Raw genomic sequence first — 24,259 nt, forward strand, 5'->3', positions numbered from 1 at the left:
GCCCACTTCCAGGACCTCCATGGTCCTCTTCTCCAGGTCTGCCTCCAGCCCGAGATCACCCTACCTGTTGCTCTTTACTTCTAAGGCAGTTTCTCAGTCTTGCACTATTGATATTTTGGGCCACGTAAGTCTTTGTTGGAGGGGGCTGCCCTGTGCACTGTAGGGTGTTTGGCACCATCACTGGCCCCTACCCACCTGATGTCAGTTAAGCACCAACATCAAATTGAATAAAAACCCATGTGGATTTTACTTAACATTATTGCAGTATATTAGTAGTATTGTAAAAGTATAGCTTCCCACTCTTGGGGTCAAACCCGGTAACGGGGGGAACTGAAGGGAGTGTTTTGGGATAATGTACTCAAAGTTCCAATGAATGACTTTGAAATGGACTCTTGAGAAACATCTTCTAAGCTGGTGACAGCATCTGCTCTTTATGATTGACTTACAGTATAAAGTTAGTGCACAGAGGCAGGTGGTGAGTTTTGTTGGATTGAGAATGTTCTAATGTGGCTTTAAAACAGTATTGTTTCTAGCTCATGACATGGAGAATTGAGATGAACCGTGTTAAGAATGGCTCCTGACATCACCCAGCAGTATCCATTAAATTTTTCAACAAGTGTTGCTTTGCCAGGTATTATGAAGAGTTAAAAAAGCAATCATGGTCCTTAGCAATGTTCTGTCTATACAGGCAGGCAAGGAAAATAGAAAAATGCACAGAAAATGCAAATATGTATAACTGCATCTACGTTTCCATCATCCCGAGAGCTAAATGATTGTTGCTGGTGGGAACAGAATGAATAACGAGGACCAAGTGTGGTCAGTCAATAACCACCCAGAATAAATTGCTAATCAGAAGCGGAGCTAGCGCGGGCTGATAAATAACAAGGTTATTCAACTGAAGAAGGAACCTGCTTCCCCTCATGTCGGTAATTATATCGATACAAAGAAAGACAACTTTGCTTTCACTGGGTTACAGCCAGATGATGTTATAAATCAATTACACATTCGCAGGCACCTTCTGCAGTCGCCTGGCGGGGATATAAGCAGCAGCTGATCCCAGTTTGCATTGCCTGAGCCATTAAATGATCATCTTTGTACCTCACTTGTGTCTGTGCAGGAAAGCCTGGGCTTGAGTCCATGTAGAGCTGAGCTTTCAGACCATGCACACTAATTACCTGGGGATCTTGTTAAAATGCAGATTCTGATTCAGTAGGTCTGGGGGTGGGTGTGGGTTGGGATTGTTTCTAATAAGTTCCCAGGTGGTGCTGATGCTGCTGATCCATGGTCCAATTTGCATAGAACACTGGGGAGAAGGAGAATTCAGCAATAGGAGTGAGAAATGGCATTTGAAAGAAGTGAAAATAAAAGTTAAGAAATGTGTGGATTTAATCTTTCTCTCCAGTCTGTCTTGTTTGGAATTTTTTCTCTTCCCTCCCTGCAAGGCTGTATACCTCTTACTTTTCATCCCTCCAACCCCCAACCCCATGGATACACACCAGGCCAAGAGATCCAGATTGAATTGCTGTGGGTTGGGGCCCAGATGATTGTCACATTTAGGCTCATTCAAGAGACTGATTTATCATGTTTTAAAAACTACTTCTATTTATCTTTGAACCTTAATTCAACACATAGAATTGCTATAGCAATTGAATTAATAAGTTATTTTTCTTGGTGATAAACTACATCTAACATGTAACAAAGTTTATCATAGCCCCAATATTTTCGGAGAGGAAAAGCAGAGTGGCTTTGCTCATTACCTGGACTCCTAGGTGCTCCCAACGGCCTCCTAAGTGGACTCACTCCCCCGTCTATTCTCACACTGCTGCCAGTTCTCTAGATTCTACTGTTGGTATCACAGGAGCTTGTTCCAGATGCGGAATGCTAGGCCCCTGTCCCAGACCCACTGAACGAGAATCTGCATTTTAATAAGACCCCACTTTTACACTTGAGCTTGTCACTCTCTGAGTACCCCTTTGACTGCTCCTCGCTGTGCACAGTAGGCCCTCAGCTCAGGGCTCCTGAGTCTGTTGAGGAAGGATAATGTAGGTGCCTTTTCTCTCTGTGCCCATGCAGCTGCTTTCACTCTATCAGATGATGGTGTAGCATCTTTTGTGAAACCATGCACTTGGTGGTGGAAATTTTTCTTTTAAAAAGTCAAGTTCTGGTTAAATAAATTTGCTTTGGGGTCTGCACTGATTCCCAAATACTAGGGTAGGTGTGTGTTTGAGGGTGGGGGCAGGGTGACACTGACATTCACATTTAGGTGGCTTCACATGTCTGGCTGATCTTGATTCCCATAGAGCATCTTGCATTCTAGTTATAAGGCTTCTGCTCAGAGATGGCCTTATAATTACAACACTCTGGGCCTCTTTTGTTCCCTTTTAGAATATCTCGACAGCCCAGGTTTCATAAATGTTCTCATTGATGAATGGAAGTATCTGTACTCGAAAATGAACACGCCAAAGGCAGCTCAGACTATTTTCCCCCTGCAGCTTCCTGTCATTTGTGGTGTTCTCTTTATAAACCACAGGGTTCGGCACTGACTAGCGGCTGCTTACAGAGCTCTGGTGATAATTAAGTAAAATTGGATCTGCTCTCCTAGTATGGTGAGGAAATATACTGACATCCATTATGTACAAGCTGGATGGGGTGGGGGAGGGGAAGCGATTCTTGTCAGTCTTGATACATGTTCGAGCTCGGGAGCATGTGAAGGAAGAAAAACATCTGTGGATGAACACAGAGTGCTATGTCAGATGCGGGACAGCCGTCAGGACACCACGGCCTTGAGGTTCCAAAGAGGGGAAAGGAGAGGCCAGATCTCTCATCTGTGGTTGAGATGAGAGGAACACACAGAAGTGGAAGGGAGCACACTCCCTGGAGAGTCTTGGCTGGATTGGAGAGAGAGTTAGTGGGTAACATCAGCACTCTCTGTGTGAATATCACAGAAATATCCACTCTAAAAGGCAATACCACTCTCCAGGGGTTTTAATCCCGGCCTAATTAAATCTCCATACTCTGAAATCTTGATAACAATAAAGTGTGCGTATGTTGAGGGAAGCGGGGAGGAGAGATAGCTGCTTTTTCTAAGCTGTTGGCAGTTTCTGTTTAATTAGAGGTTTAAATAGACTCTTCAAGTCTGTAAATTGTTTTATGCACAACAAATCCCAAATCAGGTTCAGGACACTGAGGATTCAAGAGGCTCTGCCTAATGATATCAGTGTCACCTCTCTTGAGCTCAGAGTTGCATCTCTAAGGGATGTTGACCTGAAGGTTGCACCAGTGACCAAGGGCAAAGAGGAAACTGTTCTAGTGGAGATGCTCCAGGGTCCTGGACGACTTGAAATCCAGTCAGAGTAAAGTATGATCTCCTTCCCTTCTCCCACAACCTTTTGGCAGGCCTGAGAGGACTGAGGGGCAAGCTGGTAACACTACCTAAGGAGTCGCCTGGTCTGTGGATCCATGAGTGGATTGATGTCCACTCACCTACTTAAGATTTTCTTTCTGCTTTGTTATTCCCTTAAGAATCCTCTGTCCTGTCTATTGTGAGACATTATATCTTGGTCTCAGCCATTCCTGAGAATGTTAATGCTCAGGGAGAAATATTTTAGGGAAAAAGGCAACAGCCTGGACAAGTAGTTGTGAGACGCCAAGTAATGACTCCCAGAAAGGATCTGTTGCTGAGAACGAATGGCTGAATAAGGTACTGGGTGACAGTCAAGAAAAACTTGTGTGATGTGGAAGTACATCGAGAAAAATACAGAAATAGTCAAGAGAGGAAAATTCCTCAAAGCTCCCAAGCCCACTTCTTGAAGTTCTGCAGAATGGATTCTCAGGTGACTGGCGTGAAAGGCAAGAAAGGCTCAAAATAAATATGGAGACAGAAAACCTGGATTGCTCACTCTTTTTTTTTTTTAGGCGAGGCAACCCTTGGTCGACCTCATAGATTGCAAAGACCTTGTCAGCTTACAAGCCCTTATTTTTTATTTATTTTTATTTTTTACACATACAGCACCCGATCTTCCTAGGTGGTCTCCCATCCATGTACTAACCAGGCCCGACCCTGCTTAGCTTCCGAAATCAGACAGGATCAGGCTTGTTCAAGGCAGCATGGCTGTAGATTGGATTGTTCACGCTTAATTCATGTTCTTCTGGAGTTGCTGGCTTTTAACTTTTGGTATATTCTGATTCATATTGTGTGCTGTTGTCACAGTTTTTTCTCACTTGTCATTATTCACTGACCATGCCTAATTTGTTTCTCCAATTGATCTTCGTGTTGCTTATAAAGTGCCACATCAACAACCACTGCATCAGCAAAGTGCGGTTGAGCCTCTGAGGTCTGGCAGCCAGCTTAAGTAACACTGTGTGTGGGACTCGTGTGAGACTGGGGCCTTGCCAAGTCCCAAAAGGCAGTGAATGATGTTAACTCACAAAAGTACCGGCTGTGGTTATGGCTCTGTATGGAAGAATAATTAGCATGTGATTTTTTAAAGTGTTCCTGGATTCAGAGTAGCCATATTTGTTTTTATGTAAATAACTGACAATGTCCTGTTGAGAGGACTCTGGATATGAATGTTTCAAACCATTTGTCCTCTTAGAAAATAATTGGAAACTTGCATGTGTTTGCACTATGCAATGATCATACTTGTGAGGAAAGTAGAAACATGGTCACCTGTAATGACTGATCTGTACCCTCCCCTTAATGTAGGGAGTTTATTCTCTTCCAGTGTGAGGGAGGCCCAGGGTTGACTGAGGTCCCCACATGCGCTCAGGTGTCTGCGGACACCTAGTTAATGTCAAGGACCCTCTCTGCTTTGGAGACATCTTCCAGCCCAAGGCTAGGTCTGAACTTTTTATGGGCTCTGATAACAGCTGGGGATTCCTTTCTCCTTCTGTTTTCCTGCCACCCACAGCCTCCCAAGAGTCAGGATAAAAGAGAATGCCGTTGCTTTTCCTTTCTTCTCTGGCTTTGATTTTCTCCTCTTCCTTTGTGTTTTTGAAATTTTAAAACAAGCAAACAAATAAAATATAGCTCATTCCCATTCTGAGCCTTGCTCTCCTTTCTTGGGTCCCCCCGCCTGCACCCCCCGACCCTGATTGTCCTACACCACTTTCCTGCCGACTTTCTCTCTGTTCCCCCTTCTCTTTTCTCTCTTTGTATTATTTAGGCTTTGGGTTTGGCTGCTTCAAAGTAGAACAAGTAACAGTGGCTCAAATTAGTTAAATGTTTATCTCTAGATGACAATATGTGCTTGTGGGTCATCAGAGGGACTGGGCAAGTCAGGTCTGTGTGGGAGTCTAGATACCCAGGCTTTTTGTCCTGCCACCCAAAGGGATTGTTCTTATGTTCCTAGTCACTGTTGACACTCTGTGACCCCCCCCAAATCTGAATTCTCTCCCAAAGGAAGAGAGAAGGAAGATGCTGAGGTAAACTACAACCGGGTAGGTCCTGAAAATTGTCCTCAGCACTTCCACTCACGTCCTTTTGGCTACATCTAGTTGTAAGACAGGTTGGGAGAGGAAGTTTCTAGCTGGCAGCCAAGTCTTCAGTTAATAGGGGCTCTATTATCAGAAGAAGGAAGAGAAGAATCATGTGAGGAGACAAATATCTGTCTGCCATACCACGCATGCCATTAAACCATATATTGAAAGTGTCTGAAGAATGGAGTAAAGCAGACTAGACTGTAAGTTGCTAATGGGAAGGAAGGAAAATGTGACAAACTGTGTCAATAAGTCAAAATGTTAGTCACCCGATTATACCCTATAAATATACAGCCACCAGAACTGCTACTCAGCAGGTTTTATGGGGAGCATAAGAAATTCAACTTCATGGGCATTGATGCCAAACCCACGTGGGCTCCAACCCAGCTATCCCTCTTACATGCTTTGTTCAACTTTGGCAAGTGACTTAACTTCCCCGAACTTGGATTTCCACATGTGTTAAGTGGGGTTAATAATGATATCTACTTTATTGTGATGGTTAGAGATAGTGCATAAGAATTGATTCTTACACTTGGTGCAAGGTGAGCACTCAAGAAATGTTGGCTGGTGTTGTTTCCCACAGGGTAGAAGCTGTTTGGGAAGCTGTTTATGATGTCCATAAATTAGAAATCCGTAAATGAAAATAGCACTCACAATAATGCCTGTGAGAGAATAGGGGTGGGAATGGGAGCTCAAGGATGAGCAGCTGGGTGGGGTGGCGGGGTCGTCCTTGTGGAAACTGAAAGAAAGATCTTTTGGGGGTTGTTAGTTTAGGTGTTTTCAGAAGGAGACCCTGAAGACAAAGATTTGGGAGGCGGTCCCGGGAAACATTAAGTAGTAAAGTGGGGAAGTGAGAGGAGGAAGGGGAAGAAGCCGATGGTGGCAGTATCGAGCAGGTTACTGCTGCGCGTAGCTAGAGTTCGTCTGGGGGTGAAGGCAGTGGAGGGTGCCTGTGCTCTTGTATTTTCTAGCTGTGCTGCGACTGTGAATTTGAGGATAATTCAATCATTTGTAGTGTTTAATCAGATTCCTTTGGTAAATGCTACAAATGAATCAATGGCCAAGACCTTTTTATTTTTTTCTGAAATGCAGGTTGATATGGAGAGTGACCTTGTACCTCATGGATTAAGATAATCTGGCAGTTTTTCTTTCAGTCAAAGGTAAGATTTTTGCTCTATGTAATCATAATTATGATCAGAATGGGTAGCATGCTTTCGTGGTACCAGGAACTGTGCTAAGTATTTTACCGTATGATCTCATTTAATCCTCATGACTTCCCCATGATGTATGCATTGTTCCCATTTTGCAGATGAGGAAACTCAGGCTTAAGGGTTTGGTCAGTATATCAGATGATGGTGTCTTTGCTTTTGTGAGGCGATGAATGCTTATGCCATCAATGTACTTGGGAGTCTAGGTGAGTTTGTATAATTTCGCCTTAAACTCCACAAAAGATATCATAAACAGCCACATCGAGACCTCCATCTTCTGCTTACCCTCTAATTTTGCATCATTGCCTCACTTGCTTTTTCTGTTTTTCTTCTCAAATCTATTAAGCCTAGCAAGAGAGAGAACATCGCCGGAGGTTAGCTTGTTGAAGTACTAGCGTATATGGTGAGAATAAGAGCAGAAAGAAACGCAAGGTATTTTAGAAGGATCCTTCAGTAAAACAGTGTTCTTCTTGGTGTGTGGGGGTCACAAGGCAACCTCTGTACTTTATATGGAGTGCAGTCTCTGTAGAAGGCCAGCCTTTCAATTTACTTTTAAAAATAAATTGAGTACTTCCGAAAGGTCTTCTTCCTATTGAGTAAAATCAGAGAGTGCACGTTGATAATGGCTTTCTGGTCATTCTGACTTAACTCTGTCTGAGTTGGCCCACCTGGGGATGCACCTAAGTAGATGTGATATGTTTTACATTCTTGTCCTTTTTCCTAGGCTGCCATTATGAGTACCAGTGGGGAGAGCAAATTGTTAGCTCAACATTTAACTCCTTTTATACAGACTGGTCAATAGCCCTAAGATGGTATTGAATTCTAATTGTAGCCAAGTGGGAGAAAAAAATAATGGAGCCAGTTATTTGGATATATAGAGCTCCTCTCTCTGCAATATCATGCAGCAGTCTGGTCCTTTAGAAGAGTCTGCCATTAGGATGCATAATTTTTAAAGGAAAAAGGCTGACTGAGTTTGTGCTGGGTGGCTCCAGTGAATGAATGTGTTGGTAGAAACCATTGGATGTCCTATGAGATGCTTTGTAGCAGCTCTTACTCCCTGTGGTTTTTCTCCTATAATTGTGCACAGCAGGCTGGGGCGAGAAGTGTAACCTTCTTTTTGAGATGTGAAAACACATTAACTTGTGCTATTATTTTGAAGTCATGACTAATGCTGGAGTGAGCAACATGGAATAAATGCACACAGGCCAGCTTGCACTGTTAAGAGCTTTTGCAACCTCTTCTTTCCCCGCTGTTTCTGAAAGCAATTGCTTCTTTTTAGGCTTTAAAGAATAAACTCTGTATGGCAATTTATATATGTACATATACACATTTTAAACTTTGGGGTGGTATAGGTTAGAATAAAGCACCAGCTTTTTTTTTAGAATTACATTTATTTCTTCAGTAAATATTAATTGAGTAGAGGCCCTGTGATAGGCCTGGTGCTTGAATACTAGTACACAAAGACAAAGAAGACATAAATCCTGCCCTCAAAAAACTCACAGCATTATTGATAAAATAAATTAATGTTACCATATTGCATGACTTCTTGGTGTAAATAAAGAATGAAAAGACAACTTATAAATCATACAACTTAGCCAGATATAAAAGCACTAATTGTATATAAGGTCTTTTACTAGCACATGTGCTTGCTTAGTACAATAGTAATGATATTAAAGAGGGACTGTGTTTTTATCATGGATGTCAGTATTCAGACTCTAAATTACTTTGCTATGGTCCTGGAACATAGAATTTGATTATTTTTTTTGTTGATGGATCAAAGGAAATTTCAAAAGCCTAAGATACTAAGTGCATGTTGCTGCTAGCAACCCTACAGACTCACCTGCATTGCCTTTATTCTTTTCTTTTTACATTATTTTGCAGTGAAAGAGGTGTCTCTCCTGTCCGAGGTTAATTTTCTACGAATCCTATCCTTTGCTACGCCACTGAGATGTCTATCTCAAGTGTCTGCCCCACTTCCTACTTCTGCAGAAGCTCCCTTCTTAATGAGGTGAATTCCTTCAAGATGTCAAAGGTTCTAAACGCTCCATATTAAGAACCCTTCTCTTTATAATCAGTTTTCTAGAATGAGTTTTCTACTCAGATTTTCTCTTTTTTCTCTTCCATTTCAATGCAACCATTTACAAATGCAGCATTACCATTCTACTGAAAAGATTTTCATCAACTGACAAATGACCTTTCTGTTAAAAGCTAAAGAATAGTTTCCATTTTGAGTTTTTTTTTTTTTTTTTTTAATTTATTTCTCTGCACCTTTTACTATTGGTCACTCTCACCCTTTTAATTAACTTAAAAATATATACAAATGTAATATACACTCAAGGTCAAATATTCCGTCAGTACTGGAGTTGTACTAAGTGGTAACTTACAGTCCTCTTTCTTCTTTCTGACTCTCCATTCTCTCTTTCTTAAGGTCCTCTTTTTGACAGTCTCTTGCGTGTCCAAGAAATATTCACTTCAGTTTCGGCACGAAAAAATACAGTAAGATAATATCACATTTATTGTTCTTCAACCTGCTCTTTTCAACCTGTATTTTGAACATCTTTACATATCAACACATGTAGATTCAATTTTTGATAACTGCAGTGTATTATTGTAAACTCCCTCCTTCTGAATAGACCCTGCTCTCCAGACCACAGCGCTGCTTCTCCTTCGCCTGTAGGCATCTTCTCAGTCTCCTCTGCAAGGACCAGCTCCTGTTTCAGAGTTTGAGCCTCAGCTCTCACCTTCTCGGGGGTAGACGCCGTCTACTCTTATTCACTCTTATATGCTACCAATTCTCTAATCTTTACCTTGTGTCCATACTTAATTGCCTACTTCCATACTTAATTGCCTACTTCATACTTCCACTTGAATATACTGTAAAAATGCAGAATTTAACACACCTGGAACTAAGCTCTATTCTATAGGAATCCTTCTCTCATTCCCTAAATCTGCTTCTTCTCTCTAGACTCCTGTCATAGTGAATGCTATTCCCACCCAATAAACTGCTCATGTCAGATGCCTGAAGGTCATCCTTTGTTTTTGTTTTTCTTTATCCTTTCTCTTCACATGTAATCGTCAATTCTTATTGATTCTAACTCCAATATTTTTCAAATACAGCCACTTATTTACATCCTCATTGTTATTCCTATAGTATAAGCCACCATAATTTCTCGTACAAATTATTGCAATAAACCTCCTAATAAATAGTCTTTCCTGCAGTCTTCTTCCACTGTAATTCATTTTTTTTTTCCCACTGCAGAGTGATATTTCTAAGACACAAACCATGGCAACATCTGAATTTTTTCATGTGGCTAATAAGAGCTTTCGAAACCCAAACTTTGATTTTCTGGTCTCCTATCTCATTATTTTGTGCCTGAATTCTGTACAAGCCAGACTGAACTTCTCTCGGAGGTCTAAATGGACCAGACCGTTTGTCACCTATGGGCTTTTGCTCATGCCGTTCCATTCTTCCAGAACCTTTTTCTCCCATTTGCATTCCCTTGATGCAACCTGACTAACTCTTATTTATCTCTGGTCTTACTTGAATATTATTTTCGCAACACTATTTTATTCCCTTTCTCCTAAACTGTTTCTCTGCCCATTTCAAATGTTCATATACAGCCCCCCTCCCAAGCTCCCCCACCACACTCATTCAATCCTAATGACATTACTCTGTACGAGCTTGTTTTCTTGTTTTCATTTTTCTGTATACTGTAAGCGTGTTAAAGACAACAGTCATGTTTATCTTATTCGCAGCTCTATTAATCTGTCCCTACTGCCTAGACAGAGTTTCATTAAATATCTGTAGAACAATTAAAATCTATAAAATGATGTCTATTCCATGAAAATTGGCAATGCTTTCCTGGTTTCCTTTCCGTTCATTGGGATAGGGATATATCTGTCCTATGTCTTTCTGAATTTCGCCCAACGCTTGCTTATTCCAAACTTCTACATTTTTTTTTTATTCCTTCAGGAAACTCAAATAGAAAATAGATACCTAGTTTCTTAACAGAATTGGGAAATGCCTAATAACCTAGTTCTGTGATGGTGTCCTCCCAGGGCACAGCCAGCCCAAGGCCATGTCTGTCCTTAGTGTTGAAAGTCTCCACATGTGCAACTTGTTATAGTCATGAGGCTGCAATATCATTTTGACTCTCAGGAGATCCCTTCACCGTAGCTAGCAGACAATAGTGGCATTGGCCTAGCAAAGACCTGAATCCTGAAATTCTCAAGAGTTGACCGTATGCCAACAGAGAAACTGGGAGACTGAAAAGAACATTAGATATCAAGGAAATTTTAAAATGCCCAGCATTTTATTACAGGATTAAAAACTAATTACTGGCAGGAGAAAACGTGTAGCCTGAAGGTCGATGTGTCTCTTGAGCTCTCCTTGCACAGCGCCACCATCCTAATGTATTCTTGATTTAATCACTAGAGCTGGGCAGGGGCTAGAGCGGGGCAGCTTATCAACACTGTACTGCTTTGACTTAGTAATGGAGAAGTGTGATGGGTCCACAAAATATTTGGAATGCAGAATTTATAAAATTTCTGATTGGATTTGGGGAATGGGACTAGAAGAGAATGGGATTAGGTTTCTAGCTTGATAAGTAGACAGATGGTGGTCCTCCCAAAAGAAAAGAATAAGAAGTAGACTTGAAGTGAGAAGGTAAATAATGTAAGTTTAGATATTTTTAGTTTGAGTTCGCTGCGGGATATTCAGGTGGAGATATAAAATTGTGAAGCTCATAAGAAATATCGTGCTAGAGATATAGATTTGGTGATTTCTTACCATATAAATGGTAACTGAAATCAGAGCAACAGAAAAAAAATTGGCTCTTAGTTTTCTCTACAATTGGAAGTTCAGGCAAAGGTTCCTCATTCACTCTGCTACTCTTTTGCTCTAAATTTCTAAACCAGGTATTTTCTGTTCCTGGGTCCAGCAGCATCTCTTGAAACCCCAGCATAGGTGAGCAACCAGGTGCCTCTTTGTGCCTGGAAGGGGCAATGTGAGAGTAAATGTGAGAAAAGCAGAGGAGCCTCCATGTTTTAGAGTTAGGTGAAGGCAGAGGAACTCACTGAGGAAACAGAGAAGGACCTGTCAGTAAAGCAGGAGGGACTCCAGGAGAATATATGTCACAGAAGGTAAGGTGGGAGAGCTTCAAGAAAGAGGGAGTGGTCAGGAAACCACTCCTCTGAATTTCCTTCAGAGCTGGTAAAATCCGGGTTGCCTTGGAAGCATTCTCCTAGAAGATAGTAATCATGATTGCCCTATTGCTTGTCATTTTTTTTTTTTTTTAATGATTTCTTTTTTATCTTTATTGAAGTTTCTAGAAGGAGCGAGAGTGAAGTAGGATGGAAGGTTTCCCTTGGGGAAGTCTAACATATGGGGGAACTAGCTACTTTAGGAAACTGCATTTAAAGTGATCCACATGCCAAGTCCCAGCTGTGGGTAAGATGCTCAGCCATCTTTTCCTCAGACCTCATCGCTAAGGAGGCCATGCCATTGGCATTCTCTTTTGAGCAAGACTACATCCTTTTGCTTGGCATGGTATTTGAGAACTCTTTGCTTAGTTATCACAGAGTCTCCCTATTGACCACAAAGATGGGTACATGCTACTTAGAGATGACTTTTAAAAATAAGTTTTATGTTTATTAAATATTATTTAGCTTAGCTTTTAAAATTTAAAATAGATTTTATTTTTCAGAGCAGACTTAGGTTCAATTTTTGTTGCAATCGATGGACACTGACACATCATTATCACCCAAAGTCTATAGTCTACATTATGGTTCACTCTTAATGTTGTATATTCTACAGGTTTGGATATATGTTAACGGTATAATGGCACGTATCCACCACAAGATGGCTTTTGACAATACATTTTGATAAGGTCACAAGGATAAGCACTAAATTCTCAATTTAGAAAACTCAAATAATGTGAGGAATAGGTATCCCTAATCCATCTCTTGAGGAAGGGCTTCAGGAATGAGCTGAAAGCTTTGGATGGAGTAGAATATCAGTGATATCTGCTTTGCATATTACTTCGCAATTTTTTAAAAAGTCATTTTGCATTTTGTTTACTGCTCTTTCGATGAGGCTATGTCCTAATATTTTCTACAAAGAAACAACCAAGTCAAAATGTCCTATTTTGACAAAAATGAGTCCAAGTACATGCTGTGTCGCTTTATATTTGCAATTGGAGTAGGACTATGAGTTAGGGAGGGATGGTGGCAGGTAGTAACAGCAGCTCTTTCAAATGTGGAATGGTCATTTCAGCTTCCTGTGGCCATGTTTGTTTTAAGGGCAATGAAAAGGGAATTGAGTATGAGGCCTTGTTTTGGATGCCTTTCATGTATATGTTATTGTGCAGATTTCATTACCCCTATTTTACCCAGTAGGAAACTAATCAGAGAAAAGAAGTTGTCCAAGGCTGTAATGTGTAGGTTGCAAACATTCACGACTCGTAAAGTCCCTGGTGCAGGAAGATTTTTTAAGGAAAAAAATGCATATATTTGATTTGGGGAACACAATGCCTTTATCATAGTGTTATTTTTGTTTCAGTGCCAATAACTACAATATTTTTCCAGCGAGATACTGATGTTTTGTCTTTTTTTCCCCACTTGCTCGAATGAGTCAGAGACTTTTAAAAGCAAAGGTAATTAAATAAACTGTCCTTGTAAAAGCACTCAAGGCTTAAGGAGGTTTGACTGTTCCAGTTTATGTTAAAGAGGAGAATTATATTTTTAAGATAATAACATGTTTCTTTTGATAAAGCAAAAATTCACAAACTCAGGTGCAGTTTCAGACTGGTCTGCTAAGCTGGCTGCTGCCTTTGATTAGCTTGTGCTAATGACTCTTCTACTCCCACAGAAGTGGGAGAAGTGAGTCCTGCAGAATCCTAGTGAAGGAAGAGCAGACCTGTTCAGTTGGTCGGTCACCTTTCATTTGTAACTCAACATTGCCTTAATCCGGAAGGCCGTGAGTGAAGACTATGTTACTCATTAATGGTTAAGAAAGATCATACAGGAGGCACTGGGAAACATCAAATAAAGTTGTAGAGCTACCTGCAATGCATTATTTTAACTCCGAGTGTCTCAATAACTTGTATTCAACTAATATTCATTGATTGCTCCTTCTTTGTGTCCTTCACTGGTTCCTTCACATCTTTCAGACCTCTACACTTTCCAGGGCCAGGACCCGTCTGCATTCTCTCCATCTGCATTCACTGTTATCCTAACTTATCAAGTACCATCTGGAAGGTGATGACTTCCAATGTTAAATTCTCAGCCCAACCTCTCCCCCAAACTCCAAACTCATTTCTAATGGTCTTCTCGACATTTCCTCTTGATGTCTAATAGACTTTTTAAACTCATATCCAAAGTAGGCTGATCCTCCAATCACCATCCTTTCATCTTCCATCAGCCTACCCTTTCTGTATCTTAATAAAAATCTGGCTTTCCAGTTGCTCAGGCTAAAGAACTTTGAGTCATCTTTGACTCCCCTTTATCTCAATATTAACATCTAAGCCATCCACATCAAATCCTATTGGCTCCATCTCCAAAATATATCTGATAGCCAATCATTTCTTGCCATGTGTATCTCTATCATCCTGACCAAGACACTGTCCTCTTAATATCCCTGTTTTTCTCAATATGGCAGTCAGAATGATTTCTTTCAATGACATTTAAAAGAGTTTATGTTCTTCTATTCAAAACCCTTCAGTGATTTCCCTATCACTTAGAACACAAGTCAAAATTCTTACAGTGGCCTGCCGCACTCCCTGTGAACCCTCCCCCTCCCCCACCAATGTCCTTTTACCACTCCCACTCTGGCTCGCTCACTCCAGCTACATTGATCTCTCCACTAGTCGTTGAGCATACCTTAGTGAGAGGCACAACTCTCACTAAGAGAGTGTATTAAAACATGAATTTCTGGACCTCACCTCCAGAGTTCATAATTCATCAGGGCTCAGTGGTTGGGATGTGACCAGTAACTGGCAATACTAAAAGATTTCAAGTGCCATTGTAGCTGACATTTCAGGGATCCCACCTTATGGATCATTGGTTAGGTATGCTGATAAATCAGATATCTGGGTGGGTGGGTGCAAACCCTGATATACAGTGTCTGCTGATTTCTGTGGTATAAATACTCCCACAGTGGCCAGTTTCAAGCTCCTAGCATGACATCAGCTGTTTCACAAAATTTCTAAACATTTAAGAATTGGCCCTCTTGCGCACACACGGAGATGGAGCCGCTGGTCTAGAATGGCTCTCTGGGGCCTGCTTAGAGGAAAGGGTCAAGGAAGGGAGTGATTGCTTATTCTGTACCTTCTACCTGCCAGTCACTGTTCTGCTTCTTGACATACAATGTTTCATTGGGTCCTCATAACAAATCTATGAGATTACGTCTTACCATTTCCACTTTTTAGATGAGGAAATTGATAGGTGAAATTACTTCTCTAAGTCACACAGCTGAGATTTGAGTTCAGTTTTGCCTGAATCCAAAGTCCCTCTCCCTCCAAAAAAAAAAAAGTAGTGCCTGAATCTCTTTGGGCGGTGCCATGGCACTGGGGCCATCATTGCAGGGCTAGGAGATGAAAGTTATGTGAAGCTAAAAGTAACCTACAGCATAGACATAAGTGTAGTCTGACCTTAGAAGTGACTAAATTCTCTTTAACTGGGTTTTTGGAAGGGATCCCTGATGGATGAGGCTATACAGGAAGTAGGCTGACTGCATGGGGGCTGTAGCCCTCAGAGCTGATCACTGCTCATGGGCCAAGTGAAGCTAGAGAACATGTTTCTTCCCTTAGTTACTGCCTGATAATTCGGGAACTAGTAAATGCAGATCAAAGGAGACTGCAAAGCTCATATACTGAGAATTCTGGTGCCAGGTGCTGAAATAACCTTCCTTCGAGGGCAAGTAAATTCTCTCAATTGATGGAACAGAAGTTGCTCCAGGCAAAGGCCCCACTTGTTCTCTTGCTTAATTGCCTTACTACCCTCATTCTGGATTGAGCTTCAATCACTTAACTTTTTAAGCTTGGAACCCCTGAGACAGGTTTCCACTGGCATGCTTTGTAAGCAATGGGGGCAATTATCCAGGCATCAAAATTGCTTTTCTCAGGTCTTTACTAGCCAAGATCAGTCTCTGTTTCTCCAAATAGCTTGGAACACTGCCCTTTACCTCACCATCCTGTGCTGATGGAGACCTGGTCTCAGGCTGAATAGTCTGGCTCTCTGGCCTGAATGGAAAGACTCCAAGCCTAACCGTTAAGAACTGTAAGCTGACCCCAAAGTCCAAGGCAATGCAAAGAAAAGTCCAGTGTGATGAAAATCAAGTTGCATATTCTGAGCTGCCTTGATCTTCATACATTTTATTGGGCTCTTAGGTAAAGAGCTTCTGGGGTCCTGCTGTCCCTGAGGCATTTCAATAGGGCTCAAAGTAGCAGAGAACAGTAACCTAGAAGACGATCAGGGAAGGCTCCAGCTCTCTTCCATTTTTAAAAACATTCATTCATTCATTCATTCATTCAAATACCATTTGACCAAATACAGTGGAAAATTAGAGGAGGGAGACAACACTCTAGCTGTCAGAGGCCAGGGAACACTTATTAGAAAGCTTTAGGAAGGGTTTTTGGAGATGTAGTTATGAGGACATGGTAGGTGGAAGGAAGGAGGAGACCCAAGGCTGTTAGGTAACCAGAATATACAAATTTCAGAATGTTTTGTTGTTTGTTTGTTTGCTTGTTTGTTTTTTATCTACCTTAAAAGACAAGAATCGAGTTAAGGGCATCAAAAAGTAGGGTTTTTCTAACTCAACGGTTCCCAACCTTTTTGGCACCGGGGACTGGTGCTCCTGGGAGATTCTAATGCCTAATGATCTGGGGTGGAGCTGAGGCGGTGATGCTAGTGCTGGAGAGTGGCTGCAAATACAGATGAAGCTTCGCTCAATCACCCACCTCATACCTCCTATGTGGCCTAGTTCCTAACAGGCCAAGGACTGGTACTAGTCTGCGGCCTGGGTTTGGAGACCCCTGTCTAACTTGTTCTGCCCCATCTCAGGGCTTTCTTATAGCCCTCAAGGTGGATTAAGTAGTGTGCCACCATTTCCCTTTCTCCTAGTGAGGCCATCTATTCCTCAGGGCCAAAGAACGGAAAGTAACATAATGCTTTCTGTCCAATAACAGTCTACTCAGAGAGAGTGAAAGCTATTTTTTGGAGTCTATATCACTATTTCTCACTCGAAGAGGGTCTTTGAGAGGACCTCATAAAAGAATCAAAATATCACTTTACTATCATAAAATCTTAGTCTAGATGGCAGTTGTATAACTGTGGGTAAGATGGCTACTGATGCTGGACCCAGACCAAGCAGACTTACCCACCCACGCACAGTTGTGGAGGAGCAGTGGTGACTTGGCCCCTGCTGCGAAAGAAGCAAAAGGCTGGGAGAAACAAGCTCAGTTTATTTTTTCCATTACCATTTTGCTTCCCTGAATAAGAAGAGATGAAAGAGAAAGCTTCTGATGGGAGAGAGACAGTACTCCAGGGCCTCCAAGGCTTTGGGAATAAAGCAGATTCAACTTGACTCCATCGCCCTAGGACCTTATTAAAAGAAGAAAAGTTAATGGGGATTTTGTAGGGCAGGAGTAGCATAAGACTGAGTCTGTGCTCTCTTATGTAGTCAAAAGAGAAAGAAGGAAAGAAGGACCAAATATGGAATTGGACTTCATTTCCAAGCGTGAACCTTCATCACTTTCATCAGTAGCCATCTGGCATGCAGCATTCTATGGCATTTCTCTAAAATGACTGGCAACCTCCAACAGTTTCCTTGGCACTGCTGCTGAGAAGCCTCCGTTCTTAGCAATGTGCTAGAAATAGTCAAAGCTCCACACAGGTAATGATACTTATATAATGAACACCTCATTCAATTTCAATACGGTGAAGCCCTCATTCCTGTGTGATACCTCCAGATGCATATGCAAGACTTTTTTTGTTCTGCCTCCATCTTGTGAAGCTTCTTGAAAGAGATGCCAGTAATGGAGAAAAATAACAACATACACACACCCACAAAAATGCTCCTCTCTTTTGGATTTCAAATCACTGTATTCACATATCCTTATACAACTTATTATATGGTGGTATAATTATCTGTTTATATATCTGTCTCTTCCAGTAGAATTTAGCACTTAAGAGGAGAAAAAATACATCCTTTCATCTGTTTATCCTTATCACTGAGCACAGATGCTCAAAGAAGATTTGGATGGACAAATGTTTCAGCTCTATGCTTTGTGCTCTCAGTACGATTGATTCACAATGGTTAAACCAATCATTCATCTTCAGAATATAAATGAAACTCTTAACTTTTTCAAGAATAGATGGTTCTGAAGAGGATTATTTTTCCCTAAGAAGTATGGACCTTTCTCAAGGGGCTTTGTGAGGAACCAAGCCAATAACCAAAATGGGTCTGACCAATAACCCCAGGACACTTTCCACAAGCACAAATATATTTGTTCTGGTGCTGTAGCCAATATTTAGAACTGGCAGTATGATTGGACTGACTTAATCCAAGAATTTATTTAGGATTTCAAGAGACCAAACTGAATGTCAGGATTTTGGAAGAGAAAAAATATACTTGTGAACAAAATTACACAAACACACAAATTTGAGAGGATCATAATAGTTTATGATAATCATGTCTAAGAAGTTTATGCTAGAGAAAAGAGGAAACACAGAACCAAGATTTGGACAGAACTAAGTTCTGTGACGAAAGGAGCCCATGAAGTGGCACACTCCTGCAAAGTTCTATTTTAAAAAATGCTGACTGAGCAGATAGTTTCCCACTGATTCAATTTGTATATTCAAATAGAGCTCTATATACTTGTTATATGTTAGACCTGGTTTCTAAATCTGCCACTCCATCTGTGTGTGTGTGTGTGTGTGTGTGTGTGTGTGTGTGTGTGTGTACGTACACACACCTGTGAGTTCAAGTGCATACCATCTACTCATTAATACCCAATAATGTCAAATGCCATGCTAAACAAAAAGTATCTGTAGACTCTAGGTAATGGCTAAATTATATATATCAATGTTCGATACAGGAAAATTGGAGGGCAAGTGAAGAACTTGGACTTTATCTTAGAGATCACCATTATGGTTTTTGACTTGTAACAGAATTTTCTTGTAAGAGTTTTCAGAATATTATTGTTCTGAAGTGGAGTAGCTTCTCTAGTAGACTGTGCTTCCTAAAACTGTGTTGGCTTTGATTATATTTAATTATTCCCCCCCTTAAATCTCCACCCCTCACTTCCACCCCTGACCTATGGATGTTGCCATTTCCCCTTAAGAACTGGATCTCTGAAGGCAAAGCTTCTCCTCCCACACACTCACAGCTTGAGCTTGTGCCCAGGGCCTGGTGCCCCTGGCATACTCAGGGGGCCTGGCGCACCTGGGGTATGGTCCGTGGCTCTACCTGGGGTGCGAACCCAGGACCTTCTGCGTGTAAAGCAGACATGCTAACCACTACACTATGGAGCTACCCTCTGATGATGTTTATTTGTGTTGTTGTTAGGTTATCTTTCTTCAGAATCTACCTTGTGGAAATTTCACTATTAAAATGTACATGGGAACCAAGAAAATCTGGAACATCTCTATAGAGCATGCATTTTCCACTTTATTGCCTGCAAAACAAGGATGTTTGGTTTGTTAACGAGCTAGGTATCACTTTTGCAAAGCAATGTTTTTCAAGCTTGAACACCATATAGGCTCTTTTTCTTTTTCTTTTTTTTTTTTTGTTGGGTAGCAATTTAATAGGAATAGTGTATTAAGATAAATTAGCTGGAAAGTGGAAAACTTTAGGGAGCTGTGTGTTTCCTTTCCCCGGTAGGTTAGGCTCTGATAAAAACCCCTACATGTTAGACTCTGGGTAAAATAGTTTCTCCTGAGTGCAGGCCTTGCTAAGAAGAACAAAATGCTCTGACGTATTTAAAAATGGCTCCTTTTCCTCTCCTCTTGTCAGAAACACAAGGGAATTCTTCTCTAATATTCACTGTGAGAATCTGATAGAGTTCCTGGAGGTAAAACTTACAAAATACCTAATAATGACTTCCCTATAAATGGGTACCCTGGAGTTTTAATTCTCAGACTTGTCCACACTGAGTCTTCAGCTCATATAAGCTTTTGAAAGCAAAAGCAAATTCTTTGAAATTCCCTTGGAGGTCCTTAGAACCCCATTTGATTAATGTAGAGTAAGAAATTAGAGTTTCAACTTATGAAAATATCTTTAAAAGAGAATATCAAAGACTCATGCTTCCTCTGATGATAAAATAAGGAAATATACAGTGATCGTTTGGTAGATTTTTACAATTATAGCTACGAACGAAGTTGAGAACAAAGGGTGTACCTATAAATGAATTTTGTAGAACTCTACCCTCCCAATTCTAGATATTTGAATCTCGAGTAAGTGATGGAAAAGAACTATTTGTTTCTCACCTTAAAGATATAAAAATTAAGGAGAAGTAAGTTTTTAAATTGAATACAGATAGTTATGATAGCTATTTTAAACCTTGGACATTTCTCTTAAAGCTTAAGTTTTGGTAATGTGAGTTATTAAACTGAAAATCAAATATAATATCAATTAACTAAAAGATGCAAACCGAATGGTGTGGACTCATTAATTAGAATATGTTTAGAATTTGTACCGCCAAAGTAAATCAAAACTCTGCAGACAAAGTTGAAGTGCTTTGCTTGAATAACTGGCCTTTGTTTTTCTACTCCTCCTTGGTAGTTGGTGATGGAATTGCCAACAATGTTGAGGGCAAAGATAACAAAAGATTAGTAGTCCTCTAAGTGTGGAACTGAAGGGCTAATAAAAAAGCATTTACCTTATTAACCAACTTATTTTTAGCTTACAATAGCAAAATATTCTTATACTATAAAAAATTGCTAATTAGAACCCTGAAGGATAAACCATTTTATTATGTAAATGTAAATATCTCTGGCTTTTAACAGATTTTACTCCATTGAAACAAGTATTTAACTGTTTATGATAATCTGATATTTTTAAAGTAGAAACTCTCATGTTGCTAACCAACAGGTTGATTTTAATGTTGCTATGTTTTTAAAATTAAGAGCTTTTTTCCCCCTTATAAATGCTGATTGAGTGGAAAAAGGTTAATAATTCAGTTGAATAGTGACTATAGTTGAATCCTGACTGTTCGCACTATGATATCATTATGACAGAATGGCCTTCCATCTGATGATGGCAAACTTAATTGAAAACATCCTCACACCTGTAAGGAAAGTCAGTATTTAAGATTTACACATTTCTGCATCATCTCTGAATTTTTTTTCTTTTTATCTCTGCATTCTGCTATCAGTCTATTCCTATATACTTAAAAATAGGCACTTTCACTTACTGTACCATTGTTTATGCTATTTGTCTATTTAGAATATCCTTTATTATTTTAGTGTGGCAAAATTTTGCTCTTTTGGGCCAGTTTAAATGTTGTTTTCCAAATCAATCAACCTTGTGTTTCTTTCTTCATGCTATATCAATTGTGGCACAATTAGTTGGCTTCTATTATTTGATAGTTCTATAGTAGAATGAGAGTGTGGATTTTGGAGTCAGAAATACACAGTAGTAGATTTATAATTCAGTCTCTCAGAAACTGGCTGTGAGATCTTATGCAAGCTACTGAACCACTTTTAGGTTTAGCTTTCTCAAAGTAAAATTGGATTAACTACCCTACAAGGAGCTTGTGAGGCCTAGAGAAAATATACATATAGTACAATTCCTATCACTTAGTAAATGGTTATAATTGTTTTTGCTGTATGTATATTATTATATTTAACCTGCTTGAGGTCATGGACTGTCTTACCTATGTTAATGTGCCTAGCATGTCAAAACCTAAGCCGGGTAATAGCTTAGCAAAAATTAAAAAAATGGAATGAATGAATGGCAAAGTGATTGAGTGAATGAATGGCAAGATATCAACAAAAGTAAAACTGCCTCCTGAATCTTCAAATTACAACCTGCATATTTAAAGTAATGAGAAAACCTCATGCCCATTTTCAAAGCCTGTTGTAATCAGGTTATTTCTTTATAATCAGGTTATTCAATTAGTTAGAGCCTGATACTAAAGATCTTGAGTCCTTTGATTCCTAATGAATAAATTAACTGTATTTCAAAGTCACTGAGGGTATTCTTTACCACAAGTAGTTATTTAGAAATGTTTTCCATCACATTACTGACAATTTGGGTGTAGGAGGGGTATGATCAACTCAGCAACCCTTAGAAAGAGTAAATAGATACATCTACCTATTAAAGGTGGAGTTTTACTTTAGAAGTTAAATCCTAGAGATGGTACTAAAGCTGAAAAACTAATGAATCAGGTAACCAGAGGTTATAGGATTATAATCCGTGACTCCTAAATCTCAACCCCTTGTACTGTGATGGTTAACTTTATGTAACAACTTGGCCGGACCTCAATGCCCAGATATTTGGTCAAACATTATTCTGGATGTTTCTGTGAAAATGTTCTTGAATGAGATTTACATTTAATTAAACCAGATTGCTCTCCATAATGTGGGTAGGCCTTATCCAATCAGTTGAAGGCTTGACCGGACTAAAAGTTTGACCTTTCCTGAGCAAAAGAGAATTTTCTAGTAGACTGCTTTTAGACTTCATCTGCAACATTGGTTCTTCCTGGTTCTATAGCAACCCACCTTTGGACTTGAATGGCAGCTCTTTCCCAAGTCTCCAGCCTGCCAGGCTCCCCCATTGGATTTTAGACTTGCCAAATCTCCATAACCCCATGAGCCAATTTATTAATATCTAGGATCTAGTCATTTTTGAATAGGAGTATATGACAGATTCAAATTTAAAACATCACAGAAATAGCCTGAAATACAATTTTTATTTAAGGGAAAATGGGGGAAGTTCTATGAAATGTACAAAAATGCAAAAGAGAATGGAAGGTAACACTGAAGCCCATAGAGAAGAAACGTGTTTGTGTAGAGCAGCAGGCAAAGACTGACTAACATAGGGCCCGGTTTAGAAATGCTCCTGCAGGAATTGTTGGAACACATATAGTATCCAGCTTTTGGCTATAGCCAATCCTTATGCTTTAAAAGAAGGTGGAAGAAAAAAGAAGGATGGACCATGTCTCTATTGTGCAGATGCCAAGTGTGTAATGCATAACATATGAAATATGCTTTTCATTAACACTATACCAGAAAGATTTTGACCCACCTGGTTGTAGAGATAAGTGGGTTTGTGAAACAATTACCATATGGAATAGATTATGAAGAAGGTCATCTTAGCATCTGGCTTACTGAAATTTCACATTTCCCATAACTCAAGAACATAAGAAGAGCAATTCTTATAACAGATTAAAGCCAATAACATTTGAAGAACAACTAATTTTCGTCAAGGGTGACCCTTATATTTATTAATATGTTATCGATTTCCTGTTTGCTTTTTCTGAGTCAACATAGAAAATGATCTTTAACCTCTAAAAAAGTCATGAGGACTAGTCAGACAAGTGAATATTGATGAAAGAACCTGATTCTTTATATTCATTTTGGCTTCTCTGTGTGCTTTCTATATGGGTTGATGAATTTTTCAGAGAAAGACTTATTGATTAAGTTCAAAGTGCTGACAATTAGTAAAGTTTAGCTTAAGAAGTCTAGAAGCCCCATTTTCTCCCTCTTTTTATATGCAGAAATTTTTAGAAAAAAGACACCATGCAAAAATCCTTGGAAGTTTAGGTTACATAAGGTATTTTTAAATCAAAGGGATTAGACTGATGTATTTTACTCTTCATAGAACTATAGTCAAATTATTTAGCTTTTTTTATGCTGAAGATCTATTAATTTTGTGACCTATACATTCTAAACCTATTTTTTTAAAATTTGGGAAGATAATTAACTATGAAAAAAATCCAAAAATATATAATTGCTGTTGAAGAAACAAACAAACAACACTACTTCCCCCAAACAAATCAAAAACTACAGTTGACCCTGGACGACCTGAGGGTTAGGGGTGACAAACCCCTGCACAGTCAAAAATTTGCTTGTAATTTTTGACTCCCCCAAAACTTAGTTGTCCCTCAATATCCACAGGGAATTCATTCCAGGACCGCTCCCCTCCCCCCATGGATACCAAACTCCTCAGATGCTCAAGGCCCTATATAAAATGGCAAAGATTAATGCCTCTCATTGGCCCTCTACATGTACAGACTCCCAACTGCTGATCAAAAACAGTAGAGTATTTATTTTAAAAGGTCAGCATCTAAGTGGACCCATGCAGTTCAAACCTGTGTTTTTCAAGGCTAAACCATAGTTGTAAAATATGAAGGCATTTTTAATTTTATCCGGTTCATGGGACATGGTGAACAATAAAATGCAAATAGTGCATAAGCAAAGTTGTTCTAGTTCACAGATTGACAAACTATGGCCTGTAGGCCAAATCTAGCCTGGCACCTGTTTTAATACGACATGTGAGCTAAGATGTTTGTAGTCTTAAAGAGTTGTAAAACAGAATAAAGAAGAATATGCAACAGATGCCACATGTAGCC

At 39.9% G+C, this 24,259-nt stretch overlaps 2 pseudogenes; both read right to left on the reverse strand.

Annotated features, from left to right (window-relative positions):
* Positions 1-4,000: 4,000 nt before the first annotated feature.
* Positions 4,001-4,119, reverse strand: LOC112480859 (annotated as a pseudogene).
* A 2,189-nt stretch (positions 4,120-6,308) lies between these two features.
* The window catches only part of LOC107195763, a 150,147-nt pseudogene continuing 132,196 nt past the window's right edge, over positions 6,309-24,259 (reverse strand).

The sequence above is a fragment of the Pteropus alecto genome, unplaced genomic scaffold, assembly GCF_000325575.1.
Source record: "Pteropus alecto unplaced genomic scaffold, ASM32557v1 scaffold20, whole genome shotgun sequence".
NCBI classification, from domain to species: Eukaryota; Metazoa; Chordata; class Mammalia; order Chiroptera; family Pteropodidae; genus Pteropus; species Pteropus alecto.